Below are 17,857 nucleotides of genomic sequence, written 5' to 3'. Positions count from 1 at the left end.
CATGGGAACGTGGGCGGGGTCATGTAACAAGCAAGATAAAAGGGGCGTGTATATAAAACAAACAACACAATATGAAGCTAAAAACTAAACGATTATAAAAAAAACAGGGTAATTAAAAAAACAATCAATCATATAAGCGGTTTTGGACGAAGGTCATATGTAATATAATGTTACCATTGGAATGGAAAAAATAAATAAATAAATAAATAAAATAAAATAAAATAAACACATGGCAGAGGTGACGTGAAAAAAAAAATAAACCCATCAGATTTAAGAACAATGAGGCTAGGTGTAGTAAATACTATTAAAAACAACCAATAGAAGCTAGAGATAATGCCAAAAAGTTAAAAACTAATACAAAGGAATATAGTAAGTTATTTTATATTTTTTTAATGGTAGAAATTTTGATTCCTTCGTTAATTCCGCCAGGCGAGAGAACGTCTAAATTATAAATCCAGAACGTTTCTCTCGCACACAGCTTTTTAAAACATTCTGCTGCTGGAAGAGAGTTGGAGATTTGCTCAATCACCCAGACCTGCAGGCCAACCGTAGACTGTTGATGAGTTTGAAAAAAAGTGTCTAGGGACACTATGCGGGTCGGTACCGCCTTCAATCGCTCTCCTATGTTCTTCGAATCTAACCCTGAGGGCTTGAATAGTCCGGCTTACGTAAATTAGGCCGCATGGACAGCTGAGCCCATAAACAACAAAATCTGAAGAGCAATTGTAAAAGTCCTTTAATTCATACGTTTTCCCTTTTGTGGTAAAGGACTTTTGACCATGTTGAACGCGTATTTGCATGTTTTGCATAGGGGCTTACGGCACTGAAACATCCCGACCAATGGGATAAGAACAGGTATTTCAGAGGGATTGCATCTAGATTTAATTTTACTAGGAGCTATTTTTGTTTTCAGATTAGGCGCCCTACGGTATGTAACCCTTGGTCTCTCTGGAATGAACGGTTTCAATAATGGATCCTGCAATAGGATGCTCCAATGTCTGTTCAAAATGTTTTCCAATTTTTTGAAGTTACAATAAAAGGTAGTGATAAACCGTGCAGTATAATTATCTGGTTCATGGGACACTTTAGGAGGTTTTCCTTTTAGATAGTATTGGAAGGCTTGATCAACGTGAACTTTTAGGATAGCCTTTATCTTTAAAAATCTTTTTCAGTAACAAACTCTGATCAACATAGTCGCTCTCTCGCGTACAGTTCTGTCGCAATCGACAGAACTGACCCTTTGGAATATTGTTGATCCACTTAGGAAAATGACAACTGTTGTAATGCAGGTAAGAATTATAGTTTTTTGAGGCTATGGTGGAGGTGACCTCATTGTGACTTAATTCAAGGTCAAGAAACGGTAGCGTATTGGGGTTGGTGACAAACGTGAAAGACAGCCGTATTGATTCTTATTACAGTATTCCACAAAAGGGTCAATCACATCGACAGAATCATCCCAGATTGTGATTATATCGTCGATGTAGTGACCGAAAAAAACAATATTTTGTGCAAAGGGGTTATTTTGGAAAATATATAGATTCTCCCAAAAACCCATAGATAGGTTTGCATATGAGGGCGCAAAATTAGCGCCCATAGCAGTTCCTTGTATCTGCACAAAAAAATCACCATCAAAATTGAAATAATTATGTGTCAGACAGCATCCAAAATGAAGGATGCCTGGCGGGGGTTAATGCAAGGATCTTTGGCTAGGAAATGTTCCAAAGCCAATAGTCAGAAGGAGCGAGGAATGGATGTATACAATGAATTGACATCAAGTGGTCTGGCTCCCACTTGTATGCAGAAAGGAGTTCAATTAAGTGGGTTTCGTCCCTAATGTAAGATTGCAACTGATGGACAATGGGTTGAAGAAATTTATCGATATACAAACTTAAACCCGTGGTGACACTATCCATAGCAGCTACAATTGGTCTGCCTGGAGGATTGTCAAGGTTTTTATGCACTTTGGGAAGATGGTAAAAATAGTGAATTTGATAGAAGTCCTTAAGAAGAAAGGACTTCTCAGATTTATTCAAAATATTATTTTGGAAGTAATAATATAAAAAACGTGAGCAGCGCTACAAAAAATGAAATAAAATATATAGAAATATGTTAAATACAGTGAGAGGAGTAAATACAGTAAGAGGATCCGTGATGGACCCAAAGAAATATACAAAATAAACAATATAAGTGCCAAAAAAACATAAAAGGGTGGTAAAAAATAGTCCCAACAATAGGGAATGTGAATAATAAAAAGTCAGTGAATAAAACCATCCAAAAGTATTCAGAACAAATAAAGGTGAGGCTAATTGATCACACAGACACCAATATGTGAGGAGATCCACCACCGTATGTACTGTACGCTTACCAGACGGCAAGCTTTGGTAAGCTTGTATGGCGACCTGACACTCAGTGGCTGATAACGTCACACCACGGCCTTCCAGTTAAGACTGGAAACTAACAGGGTAGCTCCATCTAGTATGACAGTCTCCAAAACGAAAGCTTTTATGTTTTTTGACACTTATATTGTTTATTCTGTATATTTCTTTGGGTCCATCACGGATCCTCTGACTGTATTTACTCACATATTCCCATATATGTTATTTTACTTTTTGTAGCGCTGCTCACGTTTTTTATATTATTATTGTATTTGTGTATACCTACATTTTTGAGCTGCAGCTTTATTTCTTATTTCCTATTTTTTATCAGGTAGCGCGGTATATATTTTCTTTTCTGTTCTACATATACCAGAATATTGATTTCTTTAGCAAATTCCAACGGAGGGTCCTTACTGATTTTTTTGCATGTGGTGACATCAGAAAGTAACCTCCTAGCCTCTTCAATGTAATCATTTTTATTTTGTATAACAATTCCCCCCCCCCCCCCCCCCCCGTCAGCTGATTTTATAACAAGGTCGTCTGCTTCCATCAGCGATTTAGGAGCAGCAATCTCCTGGGGTGACAGATTATTGGTTTTAATGGTGCTGGATGACTGACATAGTTGTTGGAAGTCAGCAAACACGACCCTATAAAAACTCTCTATATAGGGGCCTTTAGCATGGGAAGGGTTAAAAATAGACTTGGGCTTAAAGGAGGTATGAATAACTGGAGGGGAAGTGGCAGCATGTTGTGTGAGGAGATGGATCAAATCAGCATCAGAGAGTTGTCCAAATCTTCAACAGAACTGGTATCAAATGAAAGTAAATCTGAAGGATAAGGGGGGGGCAAGGGGGTGGTTCAAGCGGAAACAATGGTATTGGTCAACAGGTTCTTTTTTTCTTTGAAATTATAGTACCTCTGCAAGGTAAGGTTCCTTACATATCTGTTTAAATCCTTAAACAAAAGGAAGGAATTCGGTTTGTTAAGTGGAGCAAAATTTAGGCCTCTACTGAGGAGTGAAATGTCAGCATCAGAGAGAGAATATGAAGACAGATTAAATATTTTTACAGTTTCCTGATTTTCTCTTGTTTCGTCCTCCTCATTGCATTAACCCCCGCCAGGCATCCTTCATTTTGGCTGCTACGTCTTTTTGTCTGACACATAATTATTTCAATTTTGACTGTGACTTTTTTGTGCAGATACAAGGAACTGCTATGGGCGCTAATTTTGTGCCCTTTTATGCAAATCTATCTATGGGTTTTTGGGAGAATCTATATATTTTCCAAAATAACCCCTTTGCACAAAATATCGTTTTTTTCGGTCACTACATCGACAATATAATCATAATCTGGGATGGTTCTGTCGATGCGATTTACCTTTTTGTGGAATACTGTAATAAGAATAAATACGGGCTGTCTTTCACATTTGTCACCAATCCCAATACGCTACCGTTTCTTGACCTTGAATTAGGTCACAATGAGGTCACCTCCACCATAGCCTCAAAAAACTATAATTCTTAAATGCATTACAACAGTTGTCATTTTCCTAAGTGGATCAACAATATTCCAAAGGGTCAGTTCTGTCGGTTGCGACAGAACTGTACGAGAGAGAGCGACTATGTTGATCAGAGTTTGTTACTGAAAAAGAAGTTTAAAGATAAAGGTTATCCTGAAGCTCACGTTGATCAAGCCTTCCAATACTATCTAAAAGGAAAACTTCCTAAAGTGTCCCATGAACCAGACAATTATACTGCACGATTTATCACTACCTTTCATTGTAACTTCAAAAAAATGGAAAACATTTTGAACAGACATTGGAGCATCCTATTGCAGGATCCATTATTGAAACCGTTCATTCTAGAGAGACCGAGGGTAAATCTAGATGCAACCCCTCCGAAAAGCCTGTTCTTATCCCATTGGTCAGGATGTTTCAGGGCCGTAAGCCAAATGTGCAAATACGTTCAGCATGGTCAAAAGTCCTTTACCACAAAAGGGAAAACGTACAAATTAAAGGACTTTTACAATTGTCCTTCAGATTTTGATGTTTATGGGCTCAGCTGTCCATGCGGCCTAGTTTACGTAGGGTTAGATTCGGAGAACATAGGAGAGCGATTGAAGGCGGTACCGACCCGTATAGTTTCCCTAGACACTTTTTTCAAGCTCATCAACAGTCTACGGTTGGCCTGCAGGTCTGGGTGATTGAGCAAATCTCCAACTCTCTTCCAGCAGCAGAACGTTTTAAAAAGCTGTGTGTGAGAGAAACGTTCTGGATTTATAATTTAGACGTTCTCTCGCCTGGCGGAATTAATGAAGGAATCGAAATTTCTACCATTTTATAAAAATATAAAATAACTTACTGTATTTCTTTGTATTAGTTTTTAACTTTTAGGCATTATCTCTAGCTTCTATTGGTTGTTTTTAATAGTATTTACTACACCTAATCTCCTTGTTCTTAAATATGATGTTTTTTTTTTTTTTTCACGTCACCTCTACCATGTGTTTATTTATGTATTTTTTTTCCTGACAGACTCCATGGCAGCCAACGTGTGGGTTTAGTCCCGCCTCTACTACCCTATAGGACACTACTCCCATAAATCTTTGCTCCTCACCAGCAGCCGTGTTCTTTTTTTGTCCTCCTCCAAGGACCTAGTAAAATGGTCTTTCTACCCGAAGATTATTTTCTCCCTGCGATCAGATCTGGCGAGCGATTCCTAGGTTGGGATCGCAGTATTCCAATAAGCCCTAGCTACTAGCAGGGTATGGAAGGGGCATATGGAAGAGGCTCTGGAGACGGTGTAGTCCTAGCCACTGGCAGGCGAACCCCAACTGGTCATACAGCCTAGCTACTAGCAGGTGACCCTTGTTGCCCAGGAATAAGTCCGGTTTGTGCGGTGTTACCTGACCCAGGTCTCGATCGCAGCAGGAGTGGTGAGTCCGTTCCGTTTTCTCTGTTATGGCAGCAGTTTGTGTATCCCTTCCCTGTGTTTGTCTCTGCTTGTGCCTGTGTTCTTCCCCGCACTGTCGGGTACAGTGCAGCTGGCAGACATGGCGGCTGGTTCCCTCTGCGTTCCAGCCGCCGTTCACTTCCTGGTTTCGTTTTCGCGGCCGTTCTGCGCATGCGCGGGTACGGCGCGAGAACGAGGCTTGGTTCGCGCACGCGCATAGCGGTAACTGCGCGTGCGCACTAGCGGCACGGCGGTGACGTCACAGGGGCGCCAGATTTAAATTTGGGAAAATGGTCTGCAGGCTTGGGAATGCTTTCAGACTGTCGGCAGTGTATCCCCTTGCTCTGAGTCTGCTATATCAGGTGAGGAGGCTTCTGAGGACAGGTTTTGTGGCCTGCCCTTACTGCTTTTTAATTCCTATCTGGTTGCCTTGTTGTTTCAGCCCCGATGGATCCCTCTGGGAACCCTAGCGCTTCACCGCCTGCCCCTGGCCAGCCCTCTCGCAACAGGTACTTGGTAGGGGGGGTTCCTGCCTGGGTGTTGCGGGGGGGGGGGTTATGGAACATCAGTTATCTGTTGTCTCCATTAACACAGATGGACTTGTGTTTTTTCTTTTTCAGCCCTTCTAGGTCTACTCAACAACGTAGCTCGCACAGAAGTGGTTCCTCTAGATCACAGCACCGGCATTCCTCTTCCAGATCTGGACATCACGGTTCCTCCTCGAAGTCGAGACACCGTAGCCGGGAACCATCTCGCCCTTCCAAATCTCACTCCAGTCATGCAACCGAAGGAGCCTGCTGGGGGTGTAGGGCAAAGGTTCCTTTAGGCAAATCCCTCTGTGATACCTGCTATATAAAAGCAACAGGTGAAAGAGGTGGATCAGATCAGCAACTCAAGTCTCTGGTGGAGAAGATCGTGAAAGAGAATCTAAGAGAATTGGGGTCTAGCCAATCCCATGTTTCTCCTACAGAGCCTCCAGACCCACCAATCAGAGATACCCAGGCTCAGGACACTTGTGAGTCCTCTTTACCCAGTCACCTGTCTGCTGTCTCCTCAGATAGTGATTCAGAAGGGGAAGACCCTTATACTGGATTTAGTTTTGACTTACTCCCTCCTCTGATTAAAGCCATATAGGAAACTTTAAGCTGGGAAGAGCCAGTGACGGCCCCTGCAAAACAGAGGAAGTTCTTCAAGCAGCTGAAGAAGGAACGTGTCAGCTTCCCCTTTTTCACTGAATTAGGTGAAGTTATCACGGATGAGTGGGGAAAGGTAGAGAAGAAGAACTCCCTTCTCTCTAAAATTCAGAGGCTTTATCCCTTCAAGGAAGAAGATGTTAAGCAACTGGAGTCTGCTCCGCTAGTGGATGCAGCGGTGATGAGATTGGTCAGGCATGTGACCCTCCCTCTGGAAGACACGGTCTCGTTCAGAGACGCCTTGGACAGACGGATAGACTCGGATTTGAAGAGGGTCTATCTCACAGCGGGCATGGCATGTAAACCAGCCTTGGCTCTGGCCGCCATGTCCAGGGCCATGGAGACGTGGTCAGATAGCGTGGACGAGACACTTAGAGGTGTCTCGGAGGAAGTGGCCAAGAATTCGCCCATCCAGGAATTAAGGTTAGCCTCATCCTTTCTGGGGGAGGCTTCAATCGACATTATCCGCTTGGTGGCTAGAGTTATGTTGTCTGCTGTTACTGCCAAGCGTGCCCTTTGGCTTCGCCCCTGGCTGGCAGACCCAGCATCAAAGCAGGTTTGGTGCCGTATCCCCTACGATGGGTCCTCTCTTTTCGGTAATAAATTAGACAGCGCCATAACCCGTGCCACCGGGGGTAAGTCGGGGTTCCTCCCCCAGGACAGGCGATTACAAGGCCAGAGAAGATCGTTTCCAAGGAAACAGAACCAGGATCGTGCCAGGGAAGCACGTGGTTACAGGCCAGGCCGTGAGTTCTCCAGATCCTGGAAGGCCAGACAATCTTCTTTTAAGAAGACGGCTAAGACCAGTATGTCGGGTGAGAAGGAACCGACCAAGTCTTTTTGAGATGGGGCCCGCCCAGGCAGGCCAGGTGGGGGCTCGCCTCCTCCGCTTTCGGCATGTTTGGGCGGCCTCGATCCAGGACTTTTGGACCGTAAGGACGATTTCCTCAGGTCACACCTGGGTTTTCAGCAGTGCTCCCAGGCTCAGATGTGTCCCCACATCTCTTCCAGCCGCAGAAGAAAAAAGAGAAATCCTTCTAGCTTACGTGAGATCTTTGTTAGATCAAGGCGCGGCTATTCCTGTCCCAGACGACCAACGTGGCTTGGGGATGTATTCTCCTCTTTTCATGGTCCAGAAAAAGAGTGGAGCATGGCGACCTGTTATAGATTTGACGCACCTGAACCTCTTCATCGAAAAGGAAAGGTTCAAAATGGAAACCCTGTCCACAATTCGACAGTCAGTTCAACCAGGAGACTGGCTCATTTCAATAGATCTCAAGGACGCCTATTTCCACGTTCCAGTAGCAGCAGACTTTCAACGCTTTCTCCGTTTTTCCATAGGCCAACTACACTTACAGTTCACATGCCTTCCCTTCGGTCTGTCCACCTCTCCACGAGTCTTCTCGAAGGTCCTGTTGGCCGTTGTGGCTCTACTGAGAACCAGAGGGATCCGTCTTCACCACTATCTGGACGATCTCCTCCTACTGGCGCAAGACAGAGATTGCCTCCTGAAACACAGAGATACGGTCATCTCAACTCTCCAAGAATTCGGTTGGCTCCTGAACTGGGAGAAGAGCCAACTAGAGCCTTCTCAGTCTCTCGTGTTCCTCGGGGCCCTCTTCGATACAGCGAAAGGCACAATTTCCTTACCCGAGGAGAAGATCACAATAGTTCGGGACAGGATTCGCCTGGCTCTCTCCTCTTCTCATCTCCGGGCCCTCCAGTGTCTGAGAATCATAGGCACCATGGTATCCACAATACCAATGGTGAAATGGGCTCAGTGGAGGATGCGTCCTTTCCAGAAGGGGTTTCTTCTTCAATGGTCGGGCGACAAGAATCAGCGCGTTTACATCTCTCAGACCATGAGGGGTTCCCTCCTCTGGTGGCTTCAGAAAGAGAATCTACGCAGGTGTCACTCCATCCTTCCCATCACTTGGATCACTGTGACATCAGACGCCAGCGAGAGAGGCTGGGGTGCTCATTGCCTAGCGGAAGTGGCTCAAGGTTCCTGGGAGTTCCCAGCGCGGAGATTGGTGTCAAATATCCTGGAGTTGCGTGCGGCCTTCCAGGCACTGCTGGCATTTCGTCATCTGATAGCGGGGACTTCCGTGTTACTCAGACTAGACAATACGACGGCAGTAGCCTATGTAAGGAAACAAGGGGGTACCAAGAGCCTGTCTCTGCTTCAAGAAGTGGAACCAATAATGGTCTGGGCCCAGAAGAATCTGGTCAACCTAACGGCAACCTATGTTCCAGGGATTCTCAATGTCCAAGCGGATTTTCTCTCACGAGTCCACCTGGACAACAACGAGTGGTCTCTCCACGAGGATGTGTTCAGATGGATTCTAACACTAGGGATCTCGCCAGAGGTCGATCTCTTCGCCTCCCCGTACAACAAAAAACTATCGAGGTACTATGCAAGGTTTCGAGATCCACAGGCCTACGGGATAGACGCACTGACAGAACGTTGGTGGTTCCACAGAGCCTATGCCTTCCCTCCGACACCTATCATCTTCCAGTTCCTGCGGAGGCTCAGGTGGGAGGAGGTGGAGATAATAGCCATCATTCCTTACTGGCCCAACAGGCCTTGGTTTCCTCTCTTATCACTCCTCAGCTTCCGGGAACCAGTTCCTCTTCCAGCCAGAACGGATCTACTCTTCCAAGGCACGATTCTCCATCCATGCCCAGCTCACCTACAGTTGAGGGCTTGGTTCTTGAGAGGGGTAGGTTGGAAGCACTAGGTTGCCCTAAGGAGGTTATTCCTACACTTCTGAATGCAAGAAGACAAAGCACTAACAAGGTGTATGAGCGTATTTGGTCAAGGTTCTCGATCCATATGTCATCCAGGGCCAAGTCATGTGGCGCACCTGCAGTCCAGGACATTTTGAGCTTCCTCCAATCAGGCTTGGATTTGCCCTTATCTGTCAGCTCGTTGCGAGTACAGGTTTCAGCGATCTCAGCCTTTACTGGGGTGTCCTGGGCCAGACATGCCCTTATTCAACAATTCTTCAAAGGAGCAATTAGAATGAGACCTCAGAGGAAACCCAGGTTCCCTAAATGGGATCTACCTCTAGTTCTTGAGTTCTTTTCTCAACTCGTTAAACCACTGTCTGTTAGAGATCTTACTATCAAGACTGCCTTTTTAATTGCCATCACCTCAGCCAAGAGGGTGTCCGAGATCCAGGCATTAGGGTCAAAAGAACCTTTCTTAACCTTCTTTCCAGACAGAGTGACTCTAATTCCAATGCTAGGGTCAAACCCTAAGGTCACCTCTATCTTTCACGAGAATCAAGAGATCTCACTTCCTACCTTTAGAACTGCCGGAAGTCTGGAAATACACCCACTCGATGTTGGTGTCTCCTTGAAGCAATATCTAGAAGTATCGGCTCCCTTCCGTCAATCCGATTATCTTTTTGTGTCGTTCTACGGGAAGAACAAGGGGCTCCGAGCCTCAGTCAGATCCATTGCTGCATGGATTGTACAGGCGATCCAATGGGCATATAGAGAGAAGGGCTTGGCTCCTCCAGAAGCGGTGACAGCGCACTCGACTAGAAGTCTTTCGACCTCGTGGGCAGCTTCTCGTCACGTCTCGCCTGAAGTGATTTGCAGGGCGGCTTCTTGGTCATCGATCCATACCTTCATGTCCCACTATTGTGTTGAGCCAGCTGCTCTATCCTCAGTTGATTTTGGTGTTAAAGTACTGTCGGTGGACGGTATTAAATAAATCTTTGTTTTCTTCAGCATTTTGCCCACCCGGGTGTGTACGGCGAGTTATTTCCCACACGTTGGCTGCCATGGAGTCTGTCAGGAAAACGGAAAATTCCTATCAAAATACTTACCGTAATTTTCCTTTCCTGATGGACTCCATGGCAGCAGGAGTTCCCTCCCAAATGACTGGAGTAGGCTAGTTATCGAACACGGCTGCTGGTGAGGAGCAAAGATTTATGGGAGTAGTGTCCTATAGGGTAGTAGAGGCGGGACTAAACCCACACGTTGGCTGCCATGGAGTCCATCAGGAAAGGAAAATTACGGTAAGTATTTTGATAGGAATTTTCCGTTTTTCCTCACGTCACCTCAGCCATGTGTTTATTTATTTATTTATTTTATTTTTTTTTTTTCACGTCACCTCTGTGTTTATTTTATTTTATTTTTTTTCCATTCCAATGGTAACATTATATTACATATGACCTTCGTCCAGAACCACTTATATTATTGATTGGTTTTTAATCACCCTGTTTTTTATAATCGTTTAGTTTTTAGCTTCATATTGTGTTGTTTGTTTTATATACACGCCCCTTTTATCTTGCTTGTTACATGACCCCGCCCACGTTCCCATGTCAGCCCTCTACAAAGTCTAGTCATGGTATTTCTATTTGAATCTGTTGACAAAGGAGCGCGACTTGCTTACATCGCCAAGTGCGCACTCTCTCGAAATGCGTCCAGCTTTAATGACGTCATCCGTCCGCAGCAAGCTGTTTTTTGCGTTCCACGCCTCGCTCTGAGGACACTCTCCAGAGCCAGCGTCCTCCATCTGCCGGAAGATCTCACAGTTGTCAGCAAGGAATCCACACTGCTTAGAACTCGGGGATGCATCACTGTATTATTAATACCATGCCTGTTTATTCCTACAAAATGTGAGTTGACTACTTGTGTTTTGTTGCAGCTGAGTCCATTTACCATGGTTTCCTATGGGACACGTTCACATCTATGCGTTTTTTGGCCGCTGCGTAATTGGAAAGGGTCGGGGACTTTAACAGCAAAATGGTGCATTTTTGGTTTAATAGATTTCAATTGAGAAGCAGCAGAAAAGCATGTAGTGCGTTTTTTGCCGTGATTTTGCCACGATTTGCATTTTTAATCCACCCAACAACAAATTGGCCAAAAAAAGGCTTATAAAATGCAAACGTAAAATGCATAAAAAAATATGCGAAAAATGCATCAAAAACGCATGTGCAAAAACGCAAAATGCACCTCAAAAGGTACTACAGAAATGCATCAAAAGCAAACTGCATAGGTGTGAACCAGGCCTTAGCGTCTCTCATATGAGCAGAACTTGTATTCAAGAGGTTGACTGAAGGCAATTTTTTATTTTTTTATGTTTTTTCCCTACAAAAACAGCACAAGTCATTATGTATTAAAGCAAAAATATAAATACTGACAATCTTCTGTCAAGTCCACTTTAAAGAGAACTCTTGTTAAAATATATTTGATTGTGTGAAGCCTTGACCCTCTCCCGCGTGAGCACACGCTATCTTTTGTTGTCCACAGCCATGTTTACACAGTGCTCTGCATCACGTTCTTTCATTTCCAGAACATCTTGTTCTTTGCACAGTTTCCAATGGCAACCTCACATCTGTCCTTCTACTCAATTTTTCCTTTGTTTTCGGCACACAAAGCACTATCACGAGATGTGAGAGACGCACATGGGAAGGTCTATGACAATATTTTGGCAGCTGCATTCAGTAAAAACTACATCTGGAAACATTGAGACACAACCTTTGAATCCGTGTTCAATAGATCTACAGAGAGATGCTCTGTTACTATGGTAGCTTTCACGCAAAACCTTGAGCAAAGAGATTTATGAAGTTCATACATTTACTGATAGTGAGGGGCCGTGGTGTACTATGAGAATGTATGAAACACTTAGAGCAAATGCTAAAGGTAAGCTGCAGGCTGCCTTGTTGTGCTACAAAATAAACGTAATGTACAAAACAAATGTATAACCGAAGGACAAGTTTTGCTCTGAATTATCCACGCCACACAGGATGTAAATGTCACTTGAGTGGGAGATTAGCACAAACAGAATGCGTAACCAGTGTAGGTCAGAGAGCGTACAATTCCACACGCAAAGGTCTGTTTACAGGTTTCTTCACTCACTTTATTTTCAGGCAATGAAGCAGAACAGAAAAAGTCTTCCTTCAGAAGGATACATGAATTAAACATTTTTTGGCCTCCTGATCAGCAGTTCTCATGGCTAACATCATTTTCTCTACCAGCCACAGACAGGAACTTTCCTGTTGTCCTGGTCATGAGATCTGGGACATTATACCTGAGCTAAAACCAATCTACCTCACAGTCTTCACTTATAAATAAGCCACCATTCAGGCATACTGAAAGTCAGGGCAGGCCCTACCATTGGTCCGGCTGGGTCCATTGGAACCAGGCGGAACTTTGAGAGGGCCAGCAAATTGACGCCCAATATTTTTTTCCAGCAGTTTGGTGCACACTGCTAGCACCAGAAGCAAGGCAATCTGTAATATCGATGCAGGACTATGATAGGGGTCTGTGATGAGGGAGGTCTGGGATGGGGGGAATCTGTGATGGAGAGGAGTCTGTGATGGGGGGGGATCTGTGATGGGGGGAGTCTGCAATGGAGAGGAGTCTGTGATGGGGGGGATCTGTGATGAGAGAGGAGTCTGATGGGGGGGGTCCATCATGGAGGGGAGTGTGTGATTGAGGGGAGTCTGTGATGGAGAGGAGTCTGATGAAGGGGGAGTCTATGATATGGAGTTTGTGGTTTAGAATTGAACATAATGGTATGTCATATTATTTTGCATATAGACAAGGTGCTGTTGCATGTAAATCTAACTTCCTGAAAAATGTAGTTTTAGTTTTAATTATCATGATATAAAATAATGGATGTGGGGGCCTTTTGGTGGGCTTGATTTTTTTTGGGGGGGGGGTGAGGGGGGCAGCATTTTATTCTTGGACCCAGGCAGCAAAATGTCTTGGGCCAGCCCTGCTGAAAGTTTTTCACTACTGCTTGGGTACCCCCAGGATTTAAGAGCAAAAGATGGAGAATTAAGCCCTAAGCCAGGGCAACAATGGTACAGCTAGGCAAATCAGCGTGTAGGCAGGTGTAAAAAAAAGGGAGAAAGTTTATCTGCACTTGGATCCTAGATTAGCAGCTGAACATTATAACCCAGATACCAGGTAAATAACAATGAATAAAACAAAGTGCAGAGCTATAAATACATATAGTGGATTGAATAATTCAAAAGATAATGATAATAAAAACAAATAACAAACATGTGAAAATTATAAAGTGCCCATAAAGAAAAAGTCCAATAGAAAAAATCTGTGCTGATAAAGGAAGATCCAAGGACAGCGAACTGGAGGCTCACCATTAGACCTGTGACCCCCCTTACTCAGAGAGGTCAATAAGCACTTAATCAGACTCCAAATCTGTCAACAAAGGCTCGGGTATCCTCTCAGGTAGCCCCAGGTGGCAAAGGATAGAAGATAGGCAAGTACTCCAGGAGGCTGTGCCAGCAAGTCCTCACTCGTGCTCAATGAACAGGGTATATGAAAAGTACAAAGGTCCACATCTTACAGTACAATACACTCAAATCATTATAAAAAGTAGAGCACTTACATTTAAAACGACGTTAAAAGGCATGAATCATATCACAGGCTGTACACAGGTCAGTTTCCCTTAACCAAAATGGCTTAACATCGGTCGCGCATGTGCAGTTGCATGTGTGTGTAGCTTCAACCAATGCATTTCTTCAGAGATGACATCATCAGGGGTACGTACACACGCCAAAGTCCACACTTCAAGCGACGAGGAAGCGCCTCCATTGGATGACAGCAAAAAGAAACACAGGTACAATTAAACAAGCAATTCCCAATCAATGCTGAGGAATAACCACTGGAGGTTATCCAAAAGAGGTCCCAGCACCATTGCCATCTTGTGGCCAGAAATAAAATTACTCCTCCGTAGGTGTCATAAGGGGAGCAGATGCCCAATTGGACTCTGTGGCCCTGACAGACCTCCACTGCCATCTTTGGTGTGGACAAAGCTAATATATAGCACTATCCCCCCTTGGGTTGGTGCACATTTTGTGTAGTGGTAGGCAGTGTTGCCAACCTACCAGAGTGAAATTTACTGACACGACACACATTTTCCTGGAAAAGCCACGTTTTTACCGGCATTTCCAAAAGTTACAAAATTACATTTTTAAGTGCAAATTTCATATTTAGGCTAAGTACAAAGTACAAAGAAGTACATTATGCAATTAGCTATTTGATTTAAGGTAAATATTAAGGCAACTAGGGTTTTACCGATACCATTTTTTGAGACTGTCATGTGACAGTGGTACTAATATGCAGCAGTATCAGTAGTTTTTTTTTTTTGCCACGGGTGACAGCACATAACACAGCTCTCACTGAATGTCAGGTTCTTAGAACAAGTGTCCGTCCCAGCCGCGGTTGGGGTAACTGGGTATGCAGTGCAATACTGGCTCAGCAGCAACTCCCGCTGTTTGCTATGTACAACGGCACTTGACTTGGGTAACACAGTCATAGTTCAGCAGAGCACACAACTCGTTCCCCTGTTTTAACCCCCACAGTGGTCCTGGAATCAAAGCACAGTCCTTTGGCTCGATAAACTCCGGTTGCTAGAAGCAACGGCCATGCAGGTTGCCATGGGCATTATCCCGAATGAGCCAACAAATGTAGTGTGCCCCCTTAAGGGCTACAGAAGAACTGGGATCCCCTACTCTGCACAGTCAGGCACACCAAATTTTCACAGGCACTCCAGAGACAGAGAGCAGTCTGGGACTTTGTTTTTTGTGGTTTATTGAGAGTTAATAACTTGGATGGAGATGGGAAATTATAAGATGCCCACTTGACTTCAGTAACAACATTTTTGCAACATCTTCAGGGATATCTTCCTGAACACAGTCTGTATACAGTCTGTATACAGCCTATATACATATACCTTGACACTCCTCCTGTACTTTACTTGCTTGCAGACTCCAGCTGAATCAATGAAATCGATCTGACAGGCACAGTCAGATTTAGCAATGGCCCTTTGTAGGCAGGGACTCAAAGCTCCTTGTTGTATAGCAGAAAACAGTAATCAGCTTGAAATCTCCCTCCTGTGGCTACTGGTCCCAGCACCACCTCTTCAGGCACTGCCAACCCACCTGGCTGCAGCTGCCCTTTTCACTAGCCCTTCAGGCTAACGTAACACAGCAGTCCTCCAGACTGACTCTCTATCACCAGCCCACCCAGCTGACTCTGCAGGAGATCTCCCAGGAAAGGGCTGAAGACTTGGCACTTGAAGAGTGCAGTCTTCAGGGAGAACTGGCTACATGTGGCAGTCTCCCCCCTCGTAAGTCCCCAGTAGTGCTTCTGTACTCACACTGTCCTCACACTTGCTCCCGTGCCTCCTGGAAGGGCTTCCTCTGTGTGTTGTGGCAAGATCCTTCCAGTGCCCAAGCTCACCCCCCCCGAGACTAGGGGGCACCCTTGAGGGCCACTGACAGTTTCCACAGCACCATGTCTCCATCTTCCACCCGACTGTCCCTGCTGGCATGGCTCATGCCTATTTATGAGCTAAAAAGCCTTGCCCCCTTCCAGCCCCTTACTGGGGATTGGGTGAGACCCTCATAAATATTCCAAACAGCTCCTCCTAACCCACACCACTAGCTCTAGAAGTTTCTACAACCTTCTAGACCAGGGGGAGGCAACAGAGGAGCTCTTACTACACTAACAAACCTACACTAACAAACCTACCTTACACCTAGCACACACTAGAGGGTGCTACAAGTGGCTAGGAGGAGTGTAAGGTGGAGATACGACAACAATGCTGACATTTGTGTGATAGACGCAGTGCTCTGTCTATCACACAAGCTGGTCTAGGAGGAGGGTGGGACTTTTGTCACAGCGCGGCCAAAGTTTTTTACACTCAGCTCCGACCGCTGTGTGTGACATGTAGTGGAGGAGGGGGTGAGGGCTACAGGCAGCCACAGCTTAGCCCAAAGTGGCCCCAGGGCAGGCAGCCTACCGGGAAATGTCCTGGTAGGCCAGTCTGGCCCTGTCTCCTGTCACTCAGCCACAGACAGAGCAGCCCGAGCGGCCATACTCCATTCGGCCACTCGGGCTGCTCTGTCTGTGGCTGAGTGACAGGCCCAGCCAGGAGATCGCCCGGTGCTCGCGGGGGACTGGGAGCCCGCACCCAAATGTGGGAGACTTCCGCGACTCGCGGGAGAGTTGAGGTGTCTGATGTTCTGATATTTCTCCATGAAAGTAAAGCCATCTGCTGTATCCAAGAAGCTTCCAGCGCATTATTTCAATACTCTGCACAACACCCCTTAAATCATAGTTCCCAAAGTCCACCCTTACACCAAAGGTGGCAGGGCCCCCTTACATCAAAGCCCCAGCATTTCCCTTTACATCAGATTCCCCTTTACATCAGAGTGCCCCTTACATCAGAGTGCCCCTCACATCAGAGTCCACCTCACATCAGAGTCAGGCTTGTAACCCTGGTAAGTTTGTTGTGCCCAGAGGGGATCTTTAAAAGTTAATGTAACGCATTGTTTCTAAATAGCCCCATGCATTGCTTTACTTTGTAATTTTCCTAATTGTTCACAGATCTATTCATTATCTGTTAAATATACAGTACTTATTATATCAGAGCATGTCTGCCAGATACTGATGTGAAATCTGTTAATAGCTGCTGGTGATTATACTCAATTTGACTCTGTCTAGACAGTATTGATATGACAGATCACACTTCAACATTCTTTCAATACAACGTCTGAATGAAGGCAGGATATAAATAAGAACATAAAACACCCTGGAAAGTGTATGAATTCTGACAAGCAGGAATCAGCAGGAGTACCACAAGACCAGCATCTGTCTTAAGGTATATAAAAAAAAAAAGAGGCCGCACCACAGTGTAAAACGAAGAAAACAGTGAATGATACCTAAAGCTCAGCTTGCACTCACTTGTCAGAGTTGATAAATGTAGGTTACTGTAAATGTAATGCTGTCGCAGCTTGACAAACCAGAGTCTGCTTTATTCTTTACTGGCAGGGCTGTGAAGAAGAAGAGTATGCTATACTCACGTAGGTAATGAAAGCTCCTTATTGAGATTGCAATTTACTACTGGCAGCCAGAAACTTGCCTAGAATGGGAACAGATGCTGTATTAAAACCTAGGGGTGGAGAAAACTTGACTGAACAAGAACACGTTAAAAGGAACTTCACCTCTCTGTGTTATATATTTATTTAAATAAGACATGTATATCATTTACATAGTTACATTGGTCCAGTTTGAGCCAATGAAACTAAAACATGCATGTACCCAGTACCCAGTTGCAGCTGGTGCTCAATTTTCTTGGAGGGAGCCAGCTAGCCAGTCAACCACTCACCACCACCACCCTCGCTCGATTGATTGATCGCTGCCCCCATCGCTCAAGTGCCGCAACGCTCACCCGTCACCCGCCAGCCCTGCACTTACCCCATCCAGTTCGTGGCCTCGGCGGCCCCCCCCCCCCCCCGCATCTCCTCCCGAGTCCCGGCGGTCGCTTCTCCTCCCGGCCAATCAGGACTTAG

Source organism: Aquarana catesbeiana, linkage group LG06, assembly GCF_042186555.1.
Source record: "Aquarana catesbeiana isolate 2022-GZ linkage group LG06, ASM4218655v1, whole genome shotgun sequence".
NCBI classification, from domain to species: domain Eukaryota; kingdom Metazoa; phylum Chordata; class Amphibia; order Anura; family Ranidae; genus Aquarana; species Aquarana catesbeiana.
Note: the sequence above shows the minus strand (reverse complement) of the source record.